General features: G+C 39.1%; 1 protein-coding gene and 1 pseudogene across 2 annotated transcripts in view; one reads left to right on the forward strand and one right to left on the reverse strand.

The window, feature by feature from the left end:
• The window catches only part of SLIT2 (slit guidance ligand 2), a 405585-nt gene that overhangs the window by 128301 nt on the left and 251759 nt on the right, over positions 1-25525 (forward strand). The window lies entirely within an intron of this gene.
• Positions 12082-17931, reverse strand: LOC120861972 (annotated as a pseudogene).

Genomic DNA, 25525 nt, shown 5'->3' on the forward strand with positions numbered 1-25525 from the left:
ATAAGGATCCAGAGAGGGAATATTTCAACATAAATCCTGATCAATAAAATCTAGGTAGCATGTTTAACAACAACAAATTATAAGAGAACAGATCATTATAGAGTAATGTTTTTAATGAGCCAAAATATTTCTGTCTTTGAAAAGATTGCTGATTGAATTGGAAAAGGCAGAGGAAAAACTGTATTTGCTTGAAAACTTGCAAAAGTATTTTGAGTTAGTGTTTCCTTCTTTCTAGTTTAAGTTAGCAATAAGAAAATTATTGTATATATGTCAGAAGATCAGATCAGAAAAGCCATCTTCCATTGATTTTTCAACTTGTAAGGAATGAGGAAGGGAAAGTTGATCTTTGCTCTCATTCATCAGGGTGTTATGCTAGTCAGCTTGTACACAAATGATTTATTCTGAAAGCAGACTTTACACTTAGAGAAATTCCAGGATGGAGCACTAGTGCCCCATGGAGTGTTTGCAAATGCAATAATGCCTCAGGGAAGCCAGCTTCATGTGTCCTGCACTTAAGCTTGTTCTCAGTGTTCATTTTCAATAATGATTCAAATAATTGAAACATAAAGGATCTGCATTTCAGGATAGCTGGAATATTCACTCTAACTCTCCACTGCAAAGAGGAAAAGAAACCTTAAGTGTCCAGTTTATGATGTTAGCAGATAATTAGATATAAGAAAATGTAAAAAATTCTTAAATCAAACCAAGTTATACAACCTAAAATTCAGACAGTATCCATCTTATTAAAATTTGCCTTCTAGTTTCCAGTTTTCTTTAATTTTATGCTTAACATCATAACTGCCATTTTGTGTAATTACATTTAAAATTGTTTCATGTAAGGCATTTTTCTATTCAGAAGGTTATTTTGAGAAAAACTTGAACTTCATTTTATTTCACTCACATATGTAAATTAGCCAATGCAAGCAAATAACTTCTGTGAGGAGCCAGGTGTTTTCAATGACTTAATAAGTGATTCCAGACTATGACTTTTATAGCCCAAATCCTCTAAAGTTTTAAAATAAACTTTCAGGCAGTGAATTGAGGTACTGGGAGGTCACAAAATCAAACTGTTAATTGTGATGTTCCTTCTGGTTTACATCCTAACTGTAGAGAATTTCTAAGAGTTATTCTCAATATTGCACTTAATTTACTCTTAATATAGCATGTTTCACTTACATATGTATGTCGTATATTTTCTTTACTAAATGAAATTGTCCTCCTTAGAGTTATATTTCACATTCTCCACAATCTATTCCAGGTGAAGTGCTGGTCCTAGTGAAGTTTCCAAATTTAATTCTTGCTGCTTCATACCACTCAGTTAACTAAAGTTTGTTCTTCTGAGTGATGATTCTCAAATTACTTAACAACAGGTTCATCATGGGATATCAACTCTTCAGAACATGTATTTGTACATCCTATAATTTTTTCTCATGTATGTTCTGTTATTTCGAACATCCCTATATTAGTTAAGAATGATTCCTGTAACACAGCATATAATTGCTGAGTCTTAACTGTTTGTATTTGTATAAGAAAAGTCAAGAGGTAGGTAGACAGTTAAGGGCTATTGTAACTCCTCAGCACTGACTCAAGAGACCTAGGCCCTTTCTGCCTCTCTGCTGCACCAACTTTAGTATGTTGACTTTGCACCTTATATTCACAATGTGGCTGCCATATCTCCAACCTTTCTTCCATATTCCAGGCAATGAATATTGTTAAGTGGAAAGGAGCAGTATTAAAGAATTGTGTCAGCTTCTGTTTTTTTGTTTGGTTTGGTTTCAATAAAATAGAAACCCAGCCCAGCAATCTTTGGCTCACATTTCATCCGCCAACACTGTGTCAAGGGTGCCCCTACCTGGAAAATAGCTAAGGAGAAGAAAATGCAAGTGAGCACTGGGTTATTGAATGAACACTCTGCCCCACTGCCTTTCACTCACATTTATCTCTCCACTTGGAATGCTCTTTCTGTCCTCTCTCCTGTGCCTTTCTTCCACATCTTTTGTCCCATTTCTGATGGAAGTTCTTTATATTTTCCTATGGAATATCACATTTTAACCTCCATAATATGAGGGAAAATATCTGTAACTAGCTTTGTGCAGCTGTGTCTTAATCTTGAGGTTGAAAACTATATGACTCAGTTGCAAGTTTCAAAAATTTTTTCAGCTAATTTGTTCCATAATTCACTGATTCATTTAACATGCAAGTCCAGGATTTGCTGGTTTATCTGGATCCAAAGGCTAAAATGATGTGCATCTTATTATAGTCTATGTCTATTCTTGTTCTCAAACTTATCCATCCTCCTTCCCCCCCGCTTTGCTTCCCTAATTCTCCTTCTCTCTCCTCCTCTCTCTCTCATTCTTTATTCTACTTTCCTCTGTTTTCCTTCCTTTATAAATAGGTTCTCAACACATTGTGTAAGAGATAGCTGTCTGTGGCTCTTAATGTATCTGGTTTTTAATCAATCCTGAATAATTATTGGAAGGACTAATGCTGAAGCTGAGGCTCCCATACTTTGGCCATCTGATGCAAAGAACTATTGATTGGAAAAGACCCTAATGCTGGAAAAGATTGAAGGCAGAAGGAGAAGGGGTGACAGAGGATGAGATGGTTGGATGGTATCACCGACTTGATGGACATGAGTTTGAGCAAGATCTGGGAGTTGGTGATGGATAGGGAAGCCTGGCATGCTTCAGTCCATGGGGTCGCAAAGAGTTGGACACGACTGAGTGACTGAACTGAATTGTTTTCATTGTAACAGAGTCAGGGACCCACTCTTGCTTCCAAATGCATTTATCAAATGTTTCTGGAAGAAATCTGATTAGCCTTGATTGACCACATTTCTACCCTTTAACTAAACCGGGCAGAGGAGAATAGACTGTTAACATTGGCTAAGCCTAGGTCATGTGACAATTCTGGTGACCCGTGGGTAGAGGGGACTGTAGTTGGTTGTCCCGCCACAATCATAGGTGATGTTGGCGAGAAATCGTGTGCAGGCAAAATAGTAGCTGCTATTTTTCCTTTTTTTTTTTTTTTAATTCCAAGTGTACACCTCTGACAAACTAAGTAGGCCCTCAGTAAGCATTTGAAGACATGAAAGGACACTTAGGATAAGAACTGAGCTGATCTATAAGAAGATAGGAGGAAGCCAGGTAGTGTTTCAGTGTCTCAAAAGCTGTATTTAGATCATATAGTGCCATTCTATATTTTGAAACCATTTGAATTCCCAATAGATAAGTCGTTCAAGTTTTTAAAAAACAAGAAATTTCAACCCAGAATCACACCCCAAAATATGCTATCTCACCAGTTGCCCTAGCAGCAAATATATATTAAGTGTCTCCTCTATGCTAAGGCACAAAGAGGAAGGTAAATGCACTTTTAATGAAGGTAATTGAAATGTTTTTCCTCTATACTTAAAGAAAATGTTAATCTGATAGAGAAAATAACAGGTGATGACATAGTTAGCAAGTAGAATATATTCAGGGAACCAACCATTTGCTTCCTTAAAGCTTCTTAGAAAACTGCATAGTGGTGTATTCAACTCTATGGAAGTAAGAAATTTAAGGAAATGAATTCAGATATTTAGCCCTATTTATTTTAAACTAAATAAAGAGGCATTTGATACATCTTTAGGCCTCTCAGAAAACATCCGAAACAAAAGCATGTAATTCCAAATAAAACAAGTTTATATTTACACATTTTATTTCTGTTACCCTGTTGATTGATTCAGTAGAGTTGTGGGGTGAAAGATTATACCATTTATTTCTCCTGATTTTTTTTCATTTGCCTGGAATAACTCAGTTTATTAAAGATTTCTGAGAAGTTCACTGTCATTGCCCTCCTGTCTTTTGCTATCAGTGTTTGGGGTAAGGAAAGGATGAGCTTGAAGCATGGTTAGCTCTTTGTCACTGCTGTGCCGATTCATTATGTCTCCAGAAAGCACACTGAACCCGTCAGGCAAAGCTTCCTAAAGCTGGGTCCTTTCAGTCCATTCTTACAGGGGTAATAAGGCTTGGAACTTATTTCAGTGGGTCTGCCCTGTAGAAGCATTCCTCTTGGTTTTCTTTTGAAGATTGATTGGTTTGCAAAGGAAAGCCAACAGTACTGCTCTTTTTTTCTCACTTTCTCTCTTCTTTCCATTCTTGAAAACTTGATAGTTGTGTTCAATAAGAAGTCTTACTTGACAGATTCTGCGTCCATGCTTTATGTAGTTCTTTAAACCTGATTCTTGAAGCTGAGCAACTTTTAATGGGACTCTTTAGTGAAGCCAAAACCACTTATATAATCTAGCTCTGTAGTGTAGTGTTTTTTTGATTTTCTTAAATGGTGCGATGAGATAGAAAAAGATAGAGTAGGCAAGGGGTGGGATGGAAGGAGAGATGCAAGAGAATTTCTAAAAGTAGAAATTTAGCAGACTGACTCAGATTAAGTTTCACAGTAGCCTGCTGGAAAGAAATGTCTGAACACAATTTCTGACTTTTTTAAAGGTAATTGACAATAATTATAAGTGTTTGTGGTAAACCACAACAATCACTCTCTAATGTTGTGCTCAGAATATTCCACTAGACCAAGTTAATGAGGATGTTTCACAGCAGTATGTTTAATTCTAGGCAAGTAAAATCAACTTAAATAATGCAACGTAAAATTCAAACACCTACTCTGTGGCCCAGGTCTTTTTTTGGGATCTAGAAAACTTCTTTTAAGTAGTTCTTACAATTGAGGCATTTGATCCAGTGGCAGAAATATGAAAAGGTAAAAAGAATGCTCATGATAAAATTTGATAGGTGCTCTGAGGGTAGTAAATATGAGGAATTAAGGGAACCTTTACATTTGACATCGTTTGTTCTGAGGACATGTTTTATATCCTGACTCCCAATTTTAGGAGGTCCCCTGTGAACCTATAGGATACCAAAAGTGATTGTTTTTCTTCTGTGGTGGGGATTTATACATGACACTCAGTTATACAAAAACAGTATTCTGTTTTATTTGTCAATAACTACATTCTGTCTGCACTGATGGAGAAAGTAACTTTGCTAAGCAAATTTATTTCAGCCACCTTTGGTTTATATTGGTCTCTTTCAGATGAATTCAATTGCAGTTGACTAAGTTCTTAGTCAATTTGAAGTTCCTATTCCATGTCAAGAAGGTGTCTTTTCTCAATGAATCTGCACTCCTGTTTTTTTCCCAAATTGATGCTGAGTGAAGTGAAAGTTGATCAGTTGTGTCCAACTCTGTACGATCCCATGGACTGTAGCCCACCAGGCTCCTCTGTCCATGGAATTCTCCAGGCAAGAATACTGGAGTGGGTTGCCATTCCCTTCTCCAGGGGATCTTCCCAACCCAGGGATCAAACCCAGGTTTTTACCTTCTGATTCTTTACCTTCTGAGCTGAGAGAAGGGCTAAATCCCCATGTCCTATAATAAGAGCAAGATGCTTCTGTTCTCCGTGTTGTGTTTGTCCTCTTGGATTTCTCTGGGGTCAGAGGTATTGTCTAATATTGTCTTGAGATGACGGCTTGTATTGTCCCTCAAATATCTTATGTTCTTTTCCACCAAGGTCTGGCCATTTGAGGATGGTAAAGCTTATATAGACTTGAAAGGAGGTTCCTTTGCTACTGAATTTTGAGATCCCCATAGTGTATAGCAGGGGTTGGCAAACCACAGCATGCAAACAAAATCCAGCTGCTGCGGGCAAGATCCAGCCACACCAATCCATGTGTACATTATCTATGTCTGTTTCAGTTCTACAGCAACATAGGGTAGTAGTTTCTACAAAGATTGCATGACACCTCAAACATTTACCACCTGGCCCTTTTCAGAAAACGTTTGCCTCGAGGAGGGTCAGCATCATGGCAGTAGGAGATGCTGTGCTCTCTTTGTCTTTTCCTCTCAGTCTGCACATAGTAAAACATACATATCTCAACAAAGGCTTCTCTATTCCACACACCAGGATGCTGGGGAGATCCGCATATTTGTGTATCTGAAGATGGCAGACTGAACACCAAGAGGAGGCAGAGCTGAGAGCACAGCCAGAGTGATTCCTGCAGTTTTGGCCCCCTAGCTCTCACTGTGCCTGCAGCCCCAGAGAATCCAGTAGTAGCAGAGGCAGCAGGGTGCATGATTCCAGCTTCCCGGCCTCAGCAGCCTCAGGGATCTCAAGGACCAGGCATCAGTGATGGCAGGACCTGTGACCCCTCCCGCTCCCCCCTCCCCATTCCTCCAGTTGCAGCAACACACATAACTCTGGGCCCCCTGCTTGAGGCAGTGGTACCCAGAAACCCAGCAACCCTGAAAGAAAAAGAAAGTGAAAGTGTTCATCACTTATCACTCAGTCCTGTCTGACTCTGTGTGACCCCATGTACTGCAGCCCACCAGGCTCCTCTGTCCGTGGGATTCTCTAGGCCAGGATACTGGTGTGAGTTGCCATACCCTCTTCCAGGGTGTCTTCCCAACCCATGTATGGAACCTGGGTCTCCTGTTCTGCAGGCAGACTCTTTATCTGCTGAGCCAGCACCTGCAATTCTGGCTCCTCCCATCCTCCCTCACCCCCTGTTGTGGTGCAAGCACAATAAACCCAGCAGCAACGCCAGAGGCAACAACACTGGCAGTAGGCAACAGCAAGACATCAGTGACCCTGCAGGCATGAGCAGCAGCGCGGAGGGCACTGGCAACATGTCTGGAAGAGGCGTTAGAGGGTATAAAGCGCTGGTTCTCAGAGCAATGAGAAGCTGCTCAGATAGGGGAAATAAAAAAACTTGTGCTGTAGCGCCACCTACTGAAAAATAAAAGAAAAACATAATAACCAACCTATCGGATTGTTAGAATCAAAGTAAAAAATGGGAAGGAAATCAAAAAAGAAGGGATATATGTATACCTATGAGCTTGCAGGTAGCTCACTGGTAAAGAATCCACCTGCCAATTAGGAGATGCAGGTTCAGTCTTTCAGTAGGGAAGCCCTCTTAGAGGAGGAAATGGCAACCCACTCCAGTATTCTTGCCTGGAAAATTCCATGGACAAGTGGGCCTGGTGGGCAACAGTCTATAGCGTCCTAAGAGTTGGACGTGATTTAGCGACTGAGCAGGATCACGATGTATAAGTATAGTTGATTCACTTTGCTGTACTGTAGAAACTAACAAAACATTGTAAAGTGACTATATTCCAATAAAGCTTTTTTTTAAAAAAAGCTTTACCTGAATAACAAAGATGTTTGCTACTTCAGGTATGCTGACAGAGGAACAACTCATCAAGCATCATGAAAAACTACAGTAACACAGTATTACAAAGTGATAATCAAAGTTCTCCAACAACCAAACTTAAAAGTCATGTTATGTTGCTGTCTAACTGGTAGACAATTCAAAGTAGTTGTTACGAAGAAACTTTACAAGCTACAAGAAACTCAAAAAGGAAGTTCAGCGAGTGCAAGAATACAATCAGTGAGCAGAAGGGATATTCTGCCAACAATATTGAAAATCTAAAAAAGAACAAAACAGAAATTTGGAGCTGAAGAATTCAATAACTGAGATGAAGAATGCCCTAGAAAACACTGTAAATAGAGCAGATCATATGGAAGAGAGAATTAGTGAACTCGAAGACACAAATATGAAAATGATATAGGTAGAACAGGAGAGCCAACTGAGCTCTTTTTAAATGGGGAAATTTTATGAGAGCTATTTGACTCCATTAGGAAAGGCAGCGTAAAGATAATGGAGAGGGAGAAGGGTGCAGAGAGTTTATTTAAAGAAATTGCTGAGAACTTCTCAGACCAGGGGTAGGAACTGGATTATACAAGTTCATGAAGCTAAGAGGATCCTTAATTACCTCAGTGCAAAAATACCTCTAAGACATTAAAATTTTCAAAAGTCAGTGACAAAGGAAGAATATTAAAGGCAAACAAGAAAGAAAGACAGTAACCTACAAAGGAGCCCCCATTAAGCTATCAGCATATTTTTCAGCAGAAACTCAATATGCCAACAGTGAATGGAATGACAATCAAAATATTGAATGATAAAAAATATCAGCCAAGAAAGTACGACCCAGTAAAGTTATCTTTTAGATATTAAGAAAAAAATAAAGCCTTTCCAAGGAAGGCAAGATGAAAAGATAATCTACCAAATGGGAGAAGATATTTGCAACTCATATCCAATAAGGGGTTAATATCCAAAAAATATAAAGAACTTTACAACTCAACTATGACAAAACAGACAACTTAATTGAAAAACTGGCTTGAGACCTAAATAGACATTTTTCTCAAACGTACACAGATGGCCAGTGTAGCACGTGGGAAGATGTTCAGTATCACAAATTATTTCGGAAGTGAAAATCAAAACCACAATGAGATATCACCTCATGAACTTTATAATGATTGTTGTCCAAAAGATAAGAACAAGTGTTAGAGATGTGGGGAAAAGAGAATCCTTATACACTGCTTGGTGCAGGAATTATGGACAATAGTATGGCAATTCTCAAAAAAATAAAAATAAAAATAGAACTGCCATATGATCCAGATATTCCAATTCTGGGCATTTCTTTGAAAAATACAAAAACATTAATTCAAAAAAATGTAGGTACCCATGTGTCTATGTTCATTCCATCATTATTTACGATAGCCAAAATATGGAAACCACCTGATGTCCATCTAGATATGAAATAAAGAAGCTGCATTATATGTATAGATACATATACACACAATGGCATACTACTTAGCCATAAAAAAGACGAAATTCTGCCATTTGTGACAACATGGATGGAGCTTGTGGATATTATTTTAAGTGAAATGACTCAGATGAGAAAGACAAATGCTGTGTTATTTTACTCATGTGTGAAATACAACAGAAAACACAAAGCAAAAAACAAACACCTAGATACAGAGGACAAATTAGTGATTACTAAAGGGGAAAGAGGTTACCAAAGGGGGAAGAGGATTGGGGGAAGGTGATAGGGGTAAAGGAGGTCATCTATATGATGACTGATGGAAACTAAACCTTTGGTGGTGAGCACACTATAAGGGAATTTTTGTTGTTGTTCAGCCACTAAGTTCAGCTACTAAGTATCCAGCTCTTTGCAACCCCATGAACTGGAGCACACTAGGCTTCCCTGTCCTTGGTGGTGAGCACACTATGAATACAGATGTTGAAATATAATGTACACCTGAAATATTTAATGTTATAAAACAGTGTTCAGTTCAGTTCAGTCACTCAGTTGTGTCTGACTTTGCGACTCCATGAACCGCAGCACACCAGGCCTCCCTGTCCATCACCAACTCCTGGAGTCCACCCAAACCTGTGTCCATTGAATTGGTGATGCCATCCAAGCATCTCATCCTCTGTCGTCCCTTCCTCCTCCTGCCCTCAATCTTTCCCAGCATCAGGGTCTTTTCCAATGAGTCAATCTTCACATCAGATGGCCAAAGTATTTGAGTTTCAGCTTCAACATCAGTCCTTCCAATGAACACCCAGGACTGATCTCCTTTAGGATGGACTGGCTGGATCTCCTCACAGTCCAAGGGATTCTCAAGAGTCTTCTCCAGCACTACAGTTCAAAAGCATCAATTCTTCAGCACTCAGCTTTCTTTATAGTTCAACTCTCATATACATACATGACCACTGGAAAAACCATAGCCTTGACTAGATGGACCTTAGTCGGCAAAGTAATGTCTCTGCTTTTTAATATGCTATCTAGGTTGGTCATAACTTTCCTTCCAAGGAGTAAGCGTCTTTTAATTTCATGGCTGTAGTCACCATCTGGAGTGATTTTGGAGCCCCCCAAAATAAAGTCAGCCACTGTTTCTGCTATTTCCCCACCTATTTGCCATGAAGTGATGGACTGGATGCCATGATCTTTGTTTTTTGAATTTTGAGCTTTAAGCCAACTTTTTCACTCTCCTCTTTCACTTTTCTCAAGAGGCTCTTTAGTTCTTCTTCACTTTCTGCCATAAGGGTGGTATCATCTGCATATCTGAGGTTGTTGATATTTCTCCCGGCAATCTTGATTCCAGCTTGTGCTTCCTTCAGCCCAGCATTTCTCATGATGTACTCTGCATATAAGTTAAATAAACGGGGTGACAATATACCAGCCTTGACATACTCCTTTTCCTGTTGGAACCAGTCTGTTGTTCCATGTCCAATTCTAACTGTTGCTTCCTGACCTGCATACAGATTTCTCAAGAGGCAGGTCAGGTGGTCTTGTATTCCCAGCTCTTTCAGAATTTTCCACAGTTTATTGTGATCCACACAGTCAAAGGTTTTGGCATAGTCAATAAAGCAGAAATAGATGTTTTTCTGGAACTCTTTTGCTTTTTCGATGATCCAGCGGATGTTGGCAATTTGTTCTCTGGTTCCTCTGCCTTTTCTAAAACCAGCTTGAACATCTGGATGTTCACGGTTCACGTATTGCTGAAGCCTGTGTTAACTCAATTTTATTTTATCATTTATTTGTTTATTTTTGGTAGGATGGAATCCATACTCCTTGCATTGGCAGCATGGAGTCTTAACCACTGGACTGCCAGGGGATTCTTACTGTTAAATCAGTTTTAAGAAAGCGTTGGCTAACCCCCAATCTCTAGAATTTTGGATTGACCACTCTTTGCCTGCCCTTCTTCTTGACATGGTTCATCTTTTCCAGACACACAGGGTTGATTGGGTGTCATGCACAGTGATCCCAGATCAGATAGCTATATCAGGTGCGCCTGTGCACAGCCCTCCCTGTCCCTCTCCCTCTCCTACTTCACTGCGTTTGCATCACGCTGGATAGTAAAAGAAGTGAAGCACCAGGCCAGTCTCAGCTTGCCCCTGTCACTCATCATACCTGGGACATTGGAAGTGACTATATGTTAAGCTTCTGCTTTCTTGGCTGAAGAACTTTGGTATCTTCTTTTATGATACTTGTGTATCATTTTCACCCTGCTTATGTCCTTTCTGGTAAAGAATCTGCCTGCAGCTCAGGAGACTCAGGTTCCATCCCTGAGTCAGCAAGATCTCCTGGAGAAGGGAATAGCTACCCACTCCAGTATTCTTGCCTGTTAGAACCCCATGGATAGAGGAGCCTGGCAGGCTGTAGTCTGTGGGATCACAAAGAGTTTGACGTGACTGAGCGAGTAACACTTTCACTTTTGTATTCCTTCCAGATCTCTGTTCTTTTTCATTCCTTCAAAGGTTTTCTATTTTGTATAGGCAGGGGCCAGTAACAAGAAGACTTTTCTTACATGAATGATTCTGAGTACTCTGTACTAGCAATACCACATCATAAGAGAAATTGCTAGGAATGAAAATTCTCTAGCCCTAACCCTAATCACTGAATCAGAACATCTAGGGGAGGGACCTGGAAGCAAGGTTTCAGTATGCCCCCCTGGTGATTGTGATGTCTGCCAAAGTTTGAGAACCACTGCCTAACATCATATCTGCAACTAAAACTAGGTGATCTCTGTTGACCAGGTTTCATTCTTGATCTGTGACAGAGGAGCTTTCAAAATGTAGAAGACTCCTTTCTCTTTCCACAAAGATTGGCTGGAGGAAACTCAAAAATTCTGTTTTGAAAATTAAAACGTTCTTTTTTGTCCTTGCATTTCTCATCCTTTCTGAATTACTCAATGCGTCTAGTTAAATAAGGTAACATACACAGGTAGAATAAGCATCTTATGAGGGTACAGCTTTCCTAAATAATACTCCTCTGTGCACTCATGATACAAGTTCGTTAGATGGTGGAGTGTGTGCCTGGGATCGGCAATATGATTTGCTGAGTCAGGAGTTTTAATTCTAGACTGGAAGTGGTTCAAAGATTGAAATCCTCAACTTTCTTGGACTGTTTCATTTAGACCTGCTTGGGCATCCCAAGGTTAGCAAGGGTGAAAGATAATTCGTTTTCTTTCTCCTCAACTATACTATATTTCCTGAATTTACAACCTCGATGAGTAGCTCTGACAGTGACTACGAGCATCTGTTTTGGAATCGGACTGATCTAGATTCAAATACCAGTGTCATCGTTTATTAGTGTTGTAATCTTGAGCAAATGAACTTTCTACATTTCCTGTAACATGGAGGCAGTTCCAACTCCCATGGGTAAATTTTGGAAATTTGGAGAAAACACATGATTGATAAATGATATGTATTTATTTACTATCCTAAACTCGATGCCGCCTCAGCATCCTCTTAATGATAAGTCGCTAGGCATCACTTTCATAAATACCTTTCAAATAATAGTACTTTTCTTTGAACAAATCTCCACTTCTAGCAAAGACCATCTTCAGTTCTTTTGGGATGACATAGTTTCTTGTTTGTTCTTCCTAACCTTTTATTGGCTCACCTGTTTCTTGGAGCTGCCACTTACAGTTTTGCAGGCTCTAGAATGCACAAGGCACCCATCTAAGGGGCACCATTCAGAGGTCAATGAAACCTCCCATTCATGCACACTCAAACACGTACCCACTCTCACACAGCCATGCACACACCACACACAGTGACATAAACATTCAAATGCACACACGTACACATTTCCACAAACTCAGAGATCACCTGCCACACACACCCACTCACATCCATTAACATTCACACACACATTTATATATTTATTATGAAAAAAGAGCAAAGCATGTTTTTCAACAAATGTACGTTTCTGTGACTGTATTGAGAAAGGGACACTTTTTTTTCATCCACGTGGGGGTATCATAAGGCTTGCTCTGCTGTCCTCTCTCTTTTCTTCAAGAGCTGCCAGAGTGATTCTGTAAGGTGCCCCCACCGCTTCCCTGGACCACCTCCCATGGCACTTTATGCCCTCTCAGACACACATCATTGTTTGTTGCCCTAATGCTTACCCAAGGTTCAAAAACCCCATGAGATTTTCACTGGTACTCAGCCTTGTACCTTACCAAAAAGAGATGGGTAACAAATTATTTTTCATTCATTGAATAGGCAACAAGTGTTGTTTGGGGGCCGCTTTCCATATATATGGATTCACAAAAATACTGTCTTAACTTGCCTGGTGATGGCATATTTACTTATTTAAATTACGAGGAAGAACTTAGAAAAACATACCTAGCCAGTTCAGTCAGTTCAGTTCAGTTCAGTCGCTCAGTTGTGTCCGACTCTTTGCAACCCACTGAATCACAGCACACCAGGCCTCCCTGTGCATCACCAACTCCCGGAGTTCACTCAGACACGTCCATCGAGTCAGTGATGCCATCCAGCCATTTCATCCTCTGTCGTCCCCTTCTCCTCCTGCTCCCAATCCCTTCCAGAATCAGAGTCTTTTCCAATGAGTCAACTCTTCGCATGAGGTGGCCAAAGTACTGGAGTTTCAGCTTTAGCATCATTCCTTCCAAAGAAATCCCAGCCACTTAGGTTTCATTAATAAATATTCTGTGTCATACATTTTTAGCAAAAAGAGAAATTCTAGTCCTCCATCACTGTAATCATCACTCTGTTCCTTTGAGTGGCCTAAAAGAGTTCCGCTATCTTATTCTTAAGCCAAATGTTTACAGTCTTTTAATGTCTAATACTTAAGGGGAATTCTTTACTTGTACCACCACTATGCCAGATACTAGGAAGCCTAATTTCATTTAGTCTTCAAACCAGTTCCGGGGATGGGTTTATTTTTATTCCCATTTTACACATGGGGGAATATATATTTATATATATGTGAGAGGAATTTGCTTGATGTCAAATGGTGCATAAAGGGCAGAACTTGGCTTCAGACCTGGGTTTATCTGCTTTCAGAGTTTGTGGTTTTAGAATGATTACTGGACATTCTTTTAGGCCTCATTAAATTCATAAAAATTAGAGTGGAAAAGGAACCCAAAGAGTAAAGGATGAAATACAGTTTAATACAACCATTCTTTAGATTCTCTAACTTCCAAAGTTAACATTGTTCTATTTGTAAGTGTGAATGATTTTAGCTAATTTTTTAAAAAATAACTGAGTTTATTTCACATATATATTTTTGTCTCCCCTTCTTTTCCATTTGTCTGACCACCACTACTACTGTGTCTTGTCATAACATTCCATACATACTTAGAAAACCAAGCAAAGGGTGGAGTTCCATCTTCAAAAACTAAAAAAAAAAAAAAAAAAGTTTTGGACAACACATTCTTAGCAATGGAACCTGAACATCATTTATCAGACATGGTAGGGAAAGTTCTCACTCTGCATTGTAAAAAGGGCAGCCAGATAGCAACTGTTACAGGAATGAAATAAGATGGAAGATTTTAACAAAGAGTTTAAACAATTTTCTTAAATAGACTTCCTCCATTGCCATAGATCTAAATAGCCTCTTGATAAGTCATCTGGATACAATTGTTCACATAACTGATGAACTTGGCCTCCACTTTGAGAAGGATACCCTCTTTTTCTGCACTTGCTTGCATTTTTACTTTAATGTCTTCTACAAAGCTAGGTCCTTCCCATGTTCTAGGGGTCTTTTTCCTTTTGATCTTGGTATTGATGATTTTGAGTCTTTTCCATTCTGGTTTGATTTTTTGTGCACTTTTGGCCAGAGTATCTCAAATAGATTTCTTTATTGGAACTTTCCCTTCAGGTCACTCATCATCAGGGCCATCATCACCTTCATCATCACCATCTTCATCTTCAGCTGCAAGTTTGACTTATTTTGTGAAATGATTTCCAGATTCACATCCTCCGCCTCTTCGTCTCCTGACTCTGCATCTTCCTTCACAGCTACTAAGTGCTGTCCACTGATAACACAGAGGCCCTGACCCATACTTCAACCACAGGCCCACAGGTGGTGCTACATCAAAGCCCCTAAGGGAAACTGTTGGCTATATAGACGTTTTCAAAGTTGCTTGTGTTGCGTTGATTGGGCTGCCTCCATGATTCATTGCCTTTGCTTCAAGAGCATGCACTTGGTCTGTTGAACCAGCCCCAAACTGATCATTCTTAAAGATGACTGATGCTCATTTTCACCATTATCCACCTTAAAGGGATAATCTTTGTCAGCCTTTAGTTCACAACCAAAAAAGATAGTTGTGGGGCCTTGGGGGCTCATGTCCATGTCTATCCAATCTTCCATGGGCAGGTGGTGTGCGATTATGTGGAAGAGAAAGTGGGCAGAGATAAACTACTGTTCAGAGAACAGCTGTGTAGAATGGAGTCATACCAGGGTAGTCTTCGCTAATTTTTATATTTTTCTCTGTAGCATGGTGGTGTTCAGTCACTAAGTCATGTCTGACTCTTTGCGACTGCATGGACTGTGGTACACCAGGCTCCTCAGTCCTTCCCTATCTCCGAGTTTGATCACATTCATATCCATCTGAATCACTGATGCTATCTAAACCATCTCATCATCTGTCATCCCCTTCTCTCTTTGCCCTCAGTCTTTCCCAGCATCAGGGTCTTTTCCAATAACTTGACTTTTCACATCAGGTGGACAAAGTATTGGAGCTTCAGCGTTAGTCCTTCCAATGAGTATTCAGGGTTGATTTCTTTTAGGATTGACTGATCTGATCTCTTTGAAGTCCAACAGACTCTCAAAAGTCTTCTCCAGCATCACAATTTGAAAACATCAATTAATTGTTTGTTGCTCTGCCTTCTTTATGATCCAACTCTCACATCTGTACATGACTGCTGGATGAATCCTGCTAAATTTTGACTTTTAAACTAGAGAAAAATCTTTATTTTCCATTTTTATGATCCTTGTTGGTATGTATACTCTCCCAGTTTTACACATCTACAAATACTAGGTAAGATAAAACAAAGCATAGTAAAGGAGATGTTTAAGGCCATTCACAACTTCAAGCATCTTCATACCGAACTTGGAAGCAAGCGTATTCATGTTGAGTAGTATTTCTCTATATAAAGTTTGAAAAGATCTCTTATACATATATATCTTTTATTCCGAAACGCCATTTTTTCAAAATGTGTCTACAATGGGATAAACATTTTATAAACCTTACAAGTTGCCTTTAAAGAAACCACCAGATACGGATTTATTGTGGGAGCGTGTTTACATATACAAATATTATTTTCTCATTTTCAGCTCCTTGTAAATAATAGGTGCGGGATGCTAAATGTCATTATATATGCAAAGCAGCATTTCTAATCCTGAGTCACTTCTTTCAACTAACACATCTGTCTTTGACCTCTCTTCCCATGGCATTTTAGAATTGCTGGGGAATTTATAATCAAAATTAGTTTGGCAGCTTTCTGAAAGATAGAACCAAATGTTCATTGCTGGAAGAAAAACATCAACTAATCCTGCTTTTATTATCACATTCAAGAAAATCACTTTTTGCCACTGATTTTAATTCTGTTGTAGATTTCTCTCAGATCAGCTCTCCTGGATTTCAGTTTATAATTATATGTAACGTGAACCCCAATTTTGAAATGCCTAACTTTCCAGTGTATGCAGTGTTTTACAAATAGTCTATTCCATTTCTCTGAAGGAAAGTTTTCAAGGAAGTCAAGTGTTTTCCGTTTCAAATCTAAGTTTAATAATAACCAGTATTAATGCCTTGGTGTCATTCATTCTAAAATCTTGTCTGTCTTTTCGTATAGCTAATATGTGTTAGTCACTTAGTTGTATCTGACTCTTTTGCAGTCCTGGTGATGTGAACCACCAGGCTCCTCCATCCATTGGATTTTCCAGGCAGGAATATTGGAGTGTCATTTTCTTCTTGTCGTTTACTTCTCCAGAGGATCTTCCCAACCCAGGGATCGAACCTGGGTCTCCCTCATTGCAGGCAGACTCTTTACTGTCTGAGCCACTGGGGAAGGCCCATTGCTTTTATGTGTGTATGTAGTATATATACTTGGGTATACGTATGTGTGTATAGTTCCTCAAGTTAACTCCAACAGAATTCCTTAGGACTTCCTTCATCAGTAATTTACTCATTTGACAAATATATATTGAATTCTTTTGATGTGCTAGGTTTACTCCTAAGATTTAAAAGTAAACCAATATATAAAATGACATTTTTTATACAGATATATAAATGACCATGAATGACCCTATTCAGTTGTTCCAAGGACTCCAAATCTACTGGGAGAAACAAGCAACTGAATAGCAGTTATCATACCATACAGTAAGTGCTTCTCTGGAGTACACATAGGAGATGCACAGCCCATTCCAGGAAAGGTAATGAGTGGAATGGAGTAATGGAGTAATGAAAGGTAATGGAGTGGGTGGCTGGAGCCATCTGAGGCAAGAAGGTTTTTGGCAAGGTGAACAGTGAGCAGCATCTAGAAGATGTTTGTCGTCTGGCAGAGTTTGTCTCTTAGGAGTTGTTCTCTATGAGAGGCTGTAGGTATGGTGACTAAACTCATGGACTCTGAAGTAAACTGTGTTTGGATCCTGGCTCTGACACTTATGGAATATGAAATTTAGCATCATTTTTGTGTGTCTCAGCTTCCCCATTTGTGTAAAAGTGGGCTTTAGACCACTACCAACCTTGTGAAGGTACAGTGAGATTATATGTATTGATATAGGCAGGATGCTTAGAGGAAAGTACTTTGAGAGTACTTCTGTTGGTTTGTTAGGGGTGAGTGTCAGAGTACCACAAACTGGGTGGATTAAACAATGGAAGTTTATTTCCTCACAGCTCTGGAGAACAGAAGTCCGAAAGAAATGTGCCTGAGAGGTTGGTTCTTTCCGGGGACTGTGAGAGAAGGATCTGTTCCTGGCCTCTCTCCTTGCCTTATAGATGGTCAGTCTTCTCCCTGAATCTCTTAGTGTATTATCTTCCCTAGATGCATGTCTCTGTGTCTAAATTTCCCCATTTTACAAGGATGCTAATCATATTGGATTAGTGAAGTAAAAATAGCTCCGTTGTGTCTGACTCTTTGCAACCCTGTGGACTATACAGTCCATGGGATTCTCCAGGCCAGAATACAGGAATGGGTAGCCATTCCCTTCTCCAGGGGATCTTCCCAACCCAAGAATTGAATCCAGGCCTCCCACCTAGCAGGTGGATTCTTTACCATCTGAGCCACCAGGGGAGCCCAAGAATACTGGAGTGGGTACTCCAGTGGATCTTCCTGACCCAAGAATCCAACTGGGTCTGCTGCATTGCAGGTGGATTCTTTACCAGCTGAGCTACCAGGGAAGCTGGATTAGGGCCAAACCTAGTGACCTCATCTTAACTAGTTACATCTATGGCAACCTTATTTCCCAGTAAGGTCATACACTGAAGTACCGAGAATAAGACTTCAACAAATGAATTGGAGTGGGGCATAATTGAATGCACGTGTGTGCATGCTCAGTTATGTCCGACTGTTTGCAACCCCATGGACTGTAACCTACCAGGCTCCTCTGTCCATGGATTTCCCGGGCAAGAGTTCCTTCTCCAAATGAATGCATAACAGTGCTCAATTTTTTAAAAAGGTGCTCATTTTCTGTTGCATAAAAGTTAAATGTATAGACAAGATAGGTGAGAATAAGGAGGAAATTTGAATGGAAGTAGCTGCCCCTTTGAGAGGTAACAGTTGTTGCCCAGAACTGCAAAGGTCTGTTTTGGTATATTTTTGATACTTAGGAGAAAAATGCCAAAGCCCATTTTTTTCATCATGTGCTAATCTTTTCACTTCTTAAATTGAAGATACATTTCTCCTTTTAGTTGCCTCTTACTAAAAATCATAGTTATATTTTTCCGAGCTATGATGGAACTTAGAGATCAGCAGTTCCAACCATCTCACTTGGAGAGGACGTGAGGAGAGGGACAGGAAAGTTGGCTGAGGAGACCTTTGTTATCACCTTTGTAACCTCAGTAGTACCCTTCTGGCCCCTAAGCCTCTTGGGGGTAAGAGAATGTCAGTGGCACATACTTCACTTACGTCTCACAGGTACTCAGTTGCCTTCAGCAACATTTCCTTTCCCAACTCACTTATTATTTGTGGGAAGAGAAAGATTGCTTACAGAAGAAATGGATAAAATGATGCTTTAATCTATTGCTTTCAATTTCACCCCAACTACTTTTTGTATTTTTGGACTTTTGATTTAGGTGGCCATTTCTCTGCTCTTCAGCACTGAAATAGCCTCTTCCTAAGCATGTCAGTCCTGTTTATTACCTAAGAGTCAGTCATTTCCTGCTGCCCCTCCAGGGCGTAAATGGCATCTTTTGCTAGCTGAGATCTCCTTCCCCATGCTTGTGGCTCCTTTCCTGTACTTCCTTTCAGTTTCATTCTTCACTTTCCTTCCTCCTGTCTTCTCTCTCCTCTTTCTTTCCCTTTCTCCCCTTAACCTGTCCTTTGCAGCTTCATTCCTTATTTTCCTGTTTCTTCTAGAGACAGTAAACAGGAAACATAGCTTCAGTTGTTACTGAATTTTCATACATTAATACCTTGGAAAGATTTATGGTCTCTTAGCTGTGACAGTATAAACTCGGGGTTTATGTTCACTCAATACATCAATCACTTTTCTGCCAAATCTAAAAATTCTGTGTCAGTAAGCCACAGAGTTGAAATCTGTTAACATTTCTGATATCAATATGGTGTTGTCAAATTTGAGATTTAGCCTTTTTTTCTATTACTTTTTTCCCTGCTTACATCATCATTGATGGTCTGATTAGAAAAAACGGAGTGATAAAACATGGCGAAACAGTTGTTACAGGGCTAATGTGTATGTATATAAGTGGTATTAAACAATTAGTTGTAATTTATAAGAATTTAAGCTTGAGGAGCTAGCATTTTTTTTTGTTGCTCATCATGTTTTTCCCATTCAAATTTTAGGTAGATTAATAGTAGAACACACATGCATTGTATAATTCTTAGCACAAAAGTGGCATCAGAGTTGTGTTCTTCAAGTTCTGCAGTCTCTCACTGCACGTGAGAGACTGTCCAAAAGACTAGTGAACAACTCAAACATGCAGATTCTGTGACAGTGAACACATACAGCTTTGTTGATTTCCTTTTTCCTGGCATATAAACAGAGGCCTGAAAATATTCATATTTTAAGAATATTTTACTATGATTATTCAGTTTAGTTTTCATCTTTTTAATGACCTGGTCATTACAGTTACATCTGTATATTAACCCTGAAAAGGGTCTAATTTTAGAGTTTTATTTTAGACTTTGTACATTTCTGAGGAAGAAATATGACAGTGCCAGGGATTAAAAGGTCAGATGTTTCATTTTTTGTATTCTGTCTCACTATTTCCAACTTTAAGATCTCAAGATCCCTATAGACTCTTTGAGCTAAGTATGTGTGTGTTAGTCGCTCAGGTGTGTCTGACTCTTTCTGACCCCATGGACTGTAGCCCGCCAGGTTTCTCTGTCCATGGGATTCTCCAGGCAAGAATACTGGAGTGGGTTGCCATTTCTTTCTCCAGGGGATCTTCCCAGCCCAGGGACTGAACTCTGGTATCCTGCATTGCAGGCAGATTCTTTACATTGGAGCCACCAGTGAAGCTCAGAGCTTATTGAGGACCACAAATAAAGAACTCTGACGCTATTTGAAATCATATTACCTGGATTTTGGTGTTGATTGCATGTAACTGTCTAATCAACTCCTTCTTCAGCCTCTGTGCATTTATACATCCTCCCACAAATGAATGGTTTAAGAGTGGGAATGCTTTAAATGTAATAACTACTTGTGAGGTGGTGAGTCCCTCACTCCTGAGGGTTTCACGTCCAAGAAGGCACCAGATTTCCAGCACGTTGTTGACAGCATGTAGGGGTGCATGTAAGCTTGATTGCTTCAACGTCCATAGATACCATTTCTCCCCTTTGAGGACAATAGCCATATATCCACATTCTACATCAGGGAATAAATGAATTGGGAGCAGAAACCGAACCATGGCTGCTAAGGCCCTTGAGGTGAACCTTAGATTGAGAGCAAAGGGAAACAGTGTGTCAGACAAATGAAATCAGTGTGTGATTGTCAATATTTTTTAAAGTTTTATAGAATGAGGTAACACTGAAGGCTCTGCTTGTATGTGTGAGGCAAGGAGCATGTGGGAAATCTCTGTATTTTTCTGTCCAGTTTTGCTGTGAACTGAGACCTGTTCTAAAAACTAACACCTATTTTAAAAAGAAATGCTCTCCACCAGACAAAAAGCAAACAAAAACCTCCAAAGCCAGATGTCTTCACTGGAAAATTCTACCAACCTTTATCGAAGAAATAATGTCAAGTCTACATAGACCTTTTCAGAAAATGGGGAAAGACAGACTACTTCCCAAAACATGTGATAATAAAATCAGACAGTTCCATTAAAAAAAAAAAAAAAACACGGTAATCCAGTATCCCTCATGAACATATATGCAATATCCCTTTTCAAAAATTGTAATCACTGTAGCAATAAGTAAAAAATGTAATGCATCATGACCAACTTGGTTTTATCCCAGGAATGCAAGGTTGCTTTAAATTTTGAAAAATCAATCAATGCAGTTTGACTTATTAGGAGATTTTTTTAAAAGGGAAAATATTTAACATTTAGAACTCACTCATGGTAGAAACTCTTGGCAAGCTAGAAACAGAGGGGGAACTTCTACAAACTTATAAAAGGCATCATTGAAAAACCTTATAGTTATCATTCTCCAGTATGGTAAAATGCTTTTCCTCTAAGTTCAAGAGCAAACCAAGTATGTCCACTCTGACCACTCCTATTTGATGTTGTATAGAATATCCTAGCCAAACCAGTAAGGAAAATTTATACATCTAAGGAAAATTTATACATCTAAGGAAAAATTATACATCTTCGTAAGGAAGAAGCGAACTCTCTAACATTATTGTTTTTCTTTTTTTGGTAGAAAATCTTGAGGAATCATCAAAAAATGCATTCAAACTAATAATTGGGTTTGTCAAGGTTGCAATATGCAAATTGCTTACTACTCTCATGTTTTTTGCCAAGAGAAATGGAATTTTTGTCCACACACAAATTTATATGCAAATATTCAGTGTAGCTGTTAAAATAATAGTCAAACAGTAGAAAAAAACTCATTGTTTATCAGTTATTACTGTGATTTAACAAATGTAGTGGTATCTATAGACAATGGAATTCTACTTCTCAGCAATAAAAAGTACTGAGCTATTGGTACCTATAACAACTCTCAGAAACCTCATGCCAAGTGAGAACAGCTAGACATAAAGGACTTCATGCTGCAGTATTCTTTATATGATATTCTAGGAGAAGCAAAATTAAAGTAGATAGATCAGTAGTTGCCAGTAGTCAAGACCCAGAGAGAAATTGACAGCCAGGGTCATGAGGGAACTTTTGGGGACAATGGAATAATTCTGCATTATGATAGGTATATTGGCAACAGGACTACAAACATTTGTTAAAACTCTTTGAATTGCATACTTAAAATTAATTTTATTTCTCATAAATTATACTAATATAAAGCTGACTAAAAGTAAGATATAAGACTCTATCTTCAGATAACTCAACAATTATACTGACAAAAAATGTCACCAAGGATTTCAGTAATTGATTCAGAGTTGTGGGCTGATAAATGGATGAAAACAACCTCACCCTAGAAAAAGCTTAATATTATTAATAGAAAGCAACCATTGAAAGATAATGCTGCAACATAGCCACATAAGGAGATCAGTACTAGCCAAAAGTTTAAATCTTCCATTATTCAATGAACTTGAGCCAAACAGTGGCACTTGTTAGTAATTTTAATGGTGGTAACAAATTTCATATGTATATGCTTTACAGTTTTAAAAGAAGTTAGAATCTTGTACTGTTTCCTGAAAGATCTTAAGGTCTGAGATATATTCTGACCATGAAAGCAAGAAAAGTCATTGGTATAAATAGATATCATCAAAAATTGGAATGTTCTCTAGAATGCAGTGTAATTTCCCAAGTCTTTACACACATTCTGCTAGCCTATCTGCTTCTGCTGCTTCCACTTTCTGAGGATCTCATTTTGGGCATCCCACATTCCAACTTGCTGAGACAGGAATGAGTCATTCACTTGATTTGACTGATGAGTCATTCTCCAAGATGATGGGTACCCACTGAGAAGATTTGTTGTATTAGATGAGTTCACTGCCCAGGATAAAGAGCTGTTTTGAGGACAACAGTAAGCTCTGGCTTGGATGGGTGTGATGAAATCATATGGTACCAGCACAATGATGGCAGTATAACCATGGCAGTTTTTATCAGAAGTAGCTGTGGCCTGACTGGCATTTTAGACTATAAAACCTCTTTAATATATAATTTCATCTGACCCCCTTATGACATTTTTTAACTTTTCTTTTTATAAACGAGTCTTTGTAGTTTTTTGTCCAGTGAATGGCTCTCAGTAGGTGCTCAGTAAGTATTTATTGAAAGAATTTGTGAAAAAATTAATAAATGGATTAATGGAGAGATGAATAAATCAGTGAGGTTTGCAGAAGATATGTAACTTGGCCAAGGTCATAGTACCTGGCAACTTAAAGCAATGGAGTAAAATGAGCAATTAGTTATGCAACCTTTGCACTCAGATCTGGACCTTAACTTGCTTAGCCTCAAGTTGTTCATATGTGAAATCAAGATAACGGCTGCACTTACCTATCAGGGTGTTCAGTTCAGTTCAGTTCAGTCTCTCAGTCGTGTCTGACTCTTTGCGACCGCATGAATCGCAGCACGCCAGGCCTCCCTGTCCATCACCAACTCCCGGAATTCTCTCAGGGTCTTAAGAGGCATTAAATGGAAGAATGTTTGCAGGCCCAACAGCACATGCCAGGCACTTGCTATTGTTGTTTAGTTGCTAAGTCGTGTCTGACTCTGCGACCCCATGTACTGCAGCACACCAGGCTTTCCAGTCCTTAACTATCTCCCAGAGTTTGCTCAAACTTATGTCCATTGAGTTGGTGATGCTAGCTAACTATCTTGTCATCTGTCGCTTCCTTCTCTTTTTGCCTTCAATCTTTCCCAGCATCAGGATCTTTTCCAGTGGGTTAGCTGTTTGCATCAGGTGGCCCAAGTATTGGAGCTTCAGCATCAAGCCTTCCAGTGAATATTCAGGATTGATTTCCTTTAGGATTGAATACTTTGAACTCCTTTCAGTCCAAGGGACTGTCAAGAGTCTTCTCCAGCACCATGTTTGTCAGCAAAGTGATATCTCTGCTTTTTAATATGCTATCTAGGTTTGTCATAGCTTTTCTTCCAATGAGTAAGTGTCTTTTAATTTCATGGCTGCATTCACCATCTGCAGTGACTTTTGGAGCCCAAGAAAAGAAAATCTGACACTGACTCAACTTTTCCCCTTCTATTAATATTTTCTATGAAGTGATTGGACCCATGCCATGATCTTAGTTTTCTTAATGTCGAGTTTTAATCCAGGCACTTAGGAACTACCAATTAAAATTTAGGATCTCTGATTTTCATTTGTGTAACTCATGTCATTCCATCATGCTTGTGAAATAATTGTTCTTTTTGTAGAATAAAGGAGCAAAATGAACACAGTTTTCATTTTAGCAGAGATAAAACCATGCAGTTTCTTTGTCTTCCTTCTGCAAGTTCTGCTTACACTATATATCTATTTGTGTGTCCTTTTTGGTTACTTTGGTCAAAATTGGATAATGTATCTTCTCAAATTTAGTAAAAATCTAATTTATCTAGAAACTACGCTTCATTTAATTTCAGTTCTGGCCAAACCCCAGGAAAAAAAAAGAATTAATCAAAGAGTCCTTTGACCTCCCTCCAGATAAATACCATAATGTGTATGATGCATGTGTAAATGTATAAAAACTCACAACAGTGGATTCACAGGAGAATAATTTGGCAATAATTTACTGAAAGCTTATTGACTGTTTTTTAATATAATTATTGTAAGCGGAATTTTCCAGTTTTCCCATATAGAGTCAATTGAAATTAGCCAATTAAAAGAAGACAAGAAAACTGATAACAGTTGGATTAGTTTTTCACAGGCTTTACTCTTTACTAACCTCGGTAATATAAGGTCTATGGCTTCATCTGAGATGTAAATATCATTTATACTAAACCTGTTTCTTTGATAAAAGTTTGTGTTGCTGTTAAAAAGCACGTATCTTTACAAAAGATCCCAAACAAAAATTACTCAGAAAGTATTTTTTCACTAAGCAATATTTTAGGTTTTACAAACTGAATTCAGTTCAGTTCAGTTGCTCAGTCGTGTCCAACTCTTTGAACCCCATGAATTGCAGCACGCCAGGCCTCCCTGTTCATCACCATCTCCCGGAGTTCACTCAGACTCATGTCCATCGAGTCCGTGATGCCATGCAGCCATCTCACCCTCGGTCGTCTCCTTCTCCTCCTGCCCCCCAATCCCTCCCAGCAACACAGTCTTTTCCAATGAGTCAACTCTTCGCATGAGGTGGACAAAGTACTGGAGTTTCAGCTTTAGCATCATTCCTTCCAAAGAAATCCCAGGGTTGATCTCCTTCAGAATAGACTGGTTGGATCTCCTTGCAGTCCAAGGGACTCTCAAGAGTCTTCTCCAACACCACAGTTCAAAAGCATCAATTCTTCGGCGCTCAGCCTTCTTCACAGTCCAATTCTCACATCCATACATGACCACAGGAAAAACCATAGCCTTGACTAGACGGACCTTAGTCGGCAAACTAATGTTTCTGCTTTTGAATATACTATCTAGGTTGGTCATAACTTTCCTTCCAAGGAGTAAGC

The sequence above is a fragment of the Oryx dammah genome, unplaced genomic scaffold, assembly GCF_014754425.2.
Source record: "Oryx dammah isolate SB20612 unplaced genomic scaffold, SCBI_Odam_1.1 HiC_scaffold_3, whole genome shotgun sequence".
NCBI lineage: Eukaryota > Metazoa > Chordata > Mammalia > Artiodactyla > Bovidae > Oryx > Oryx dammah.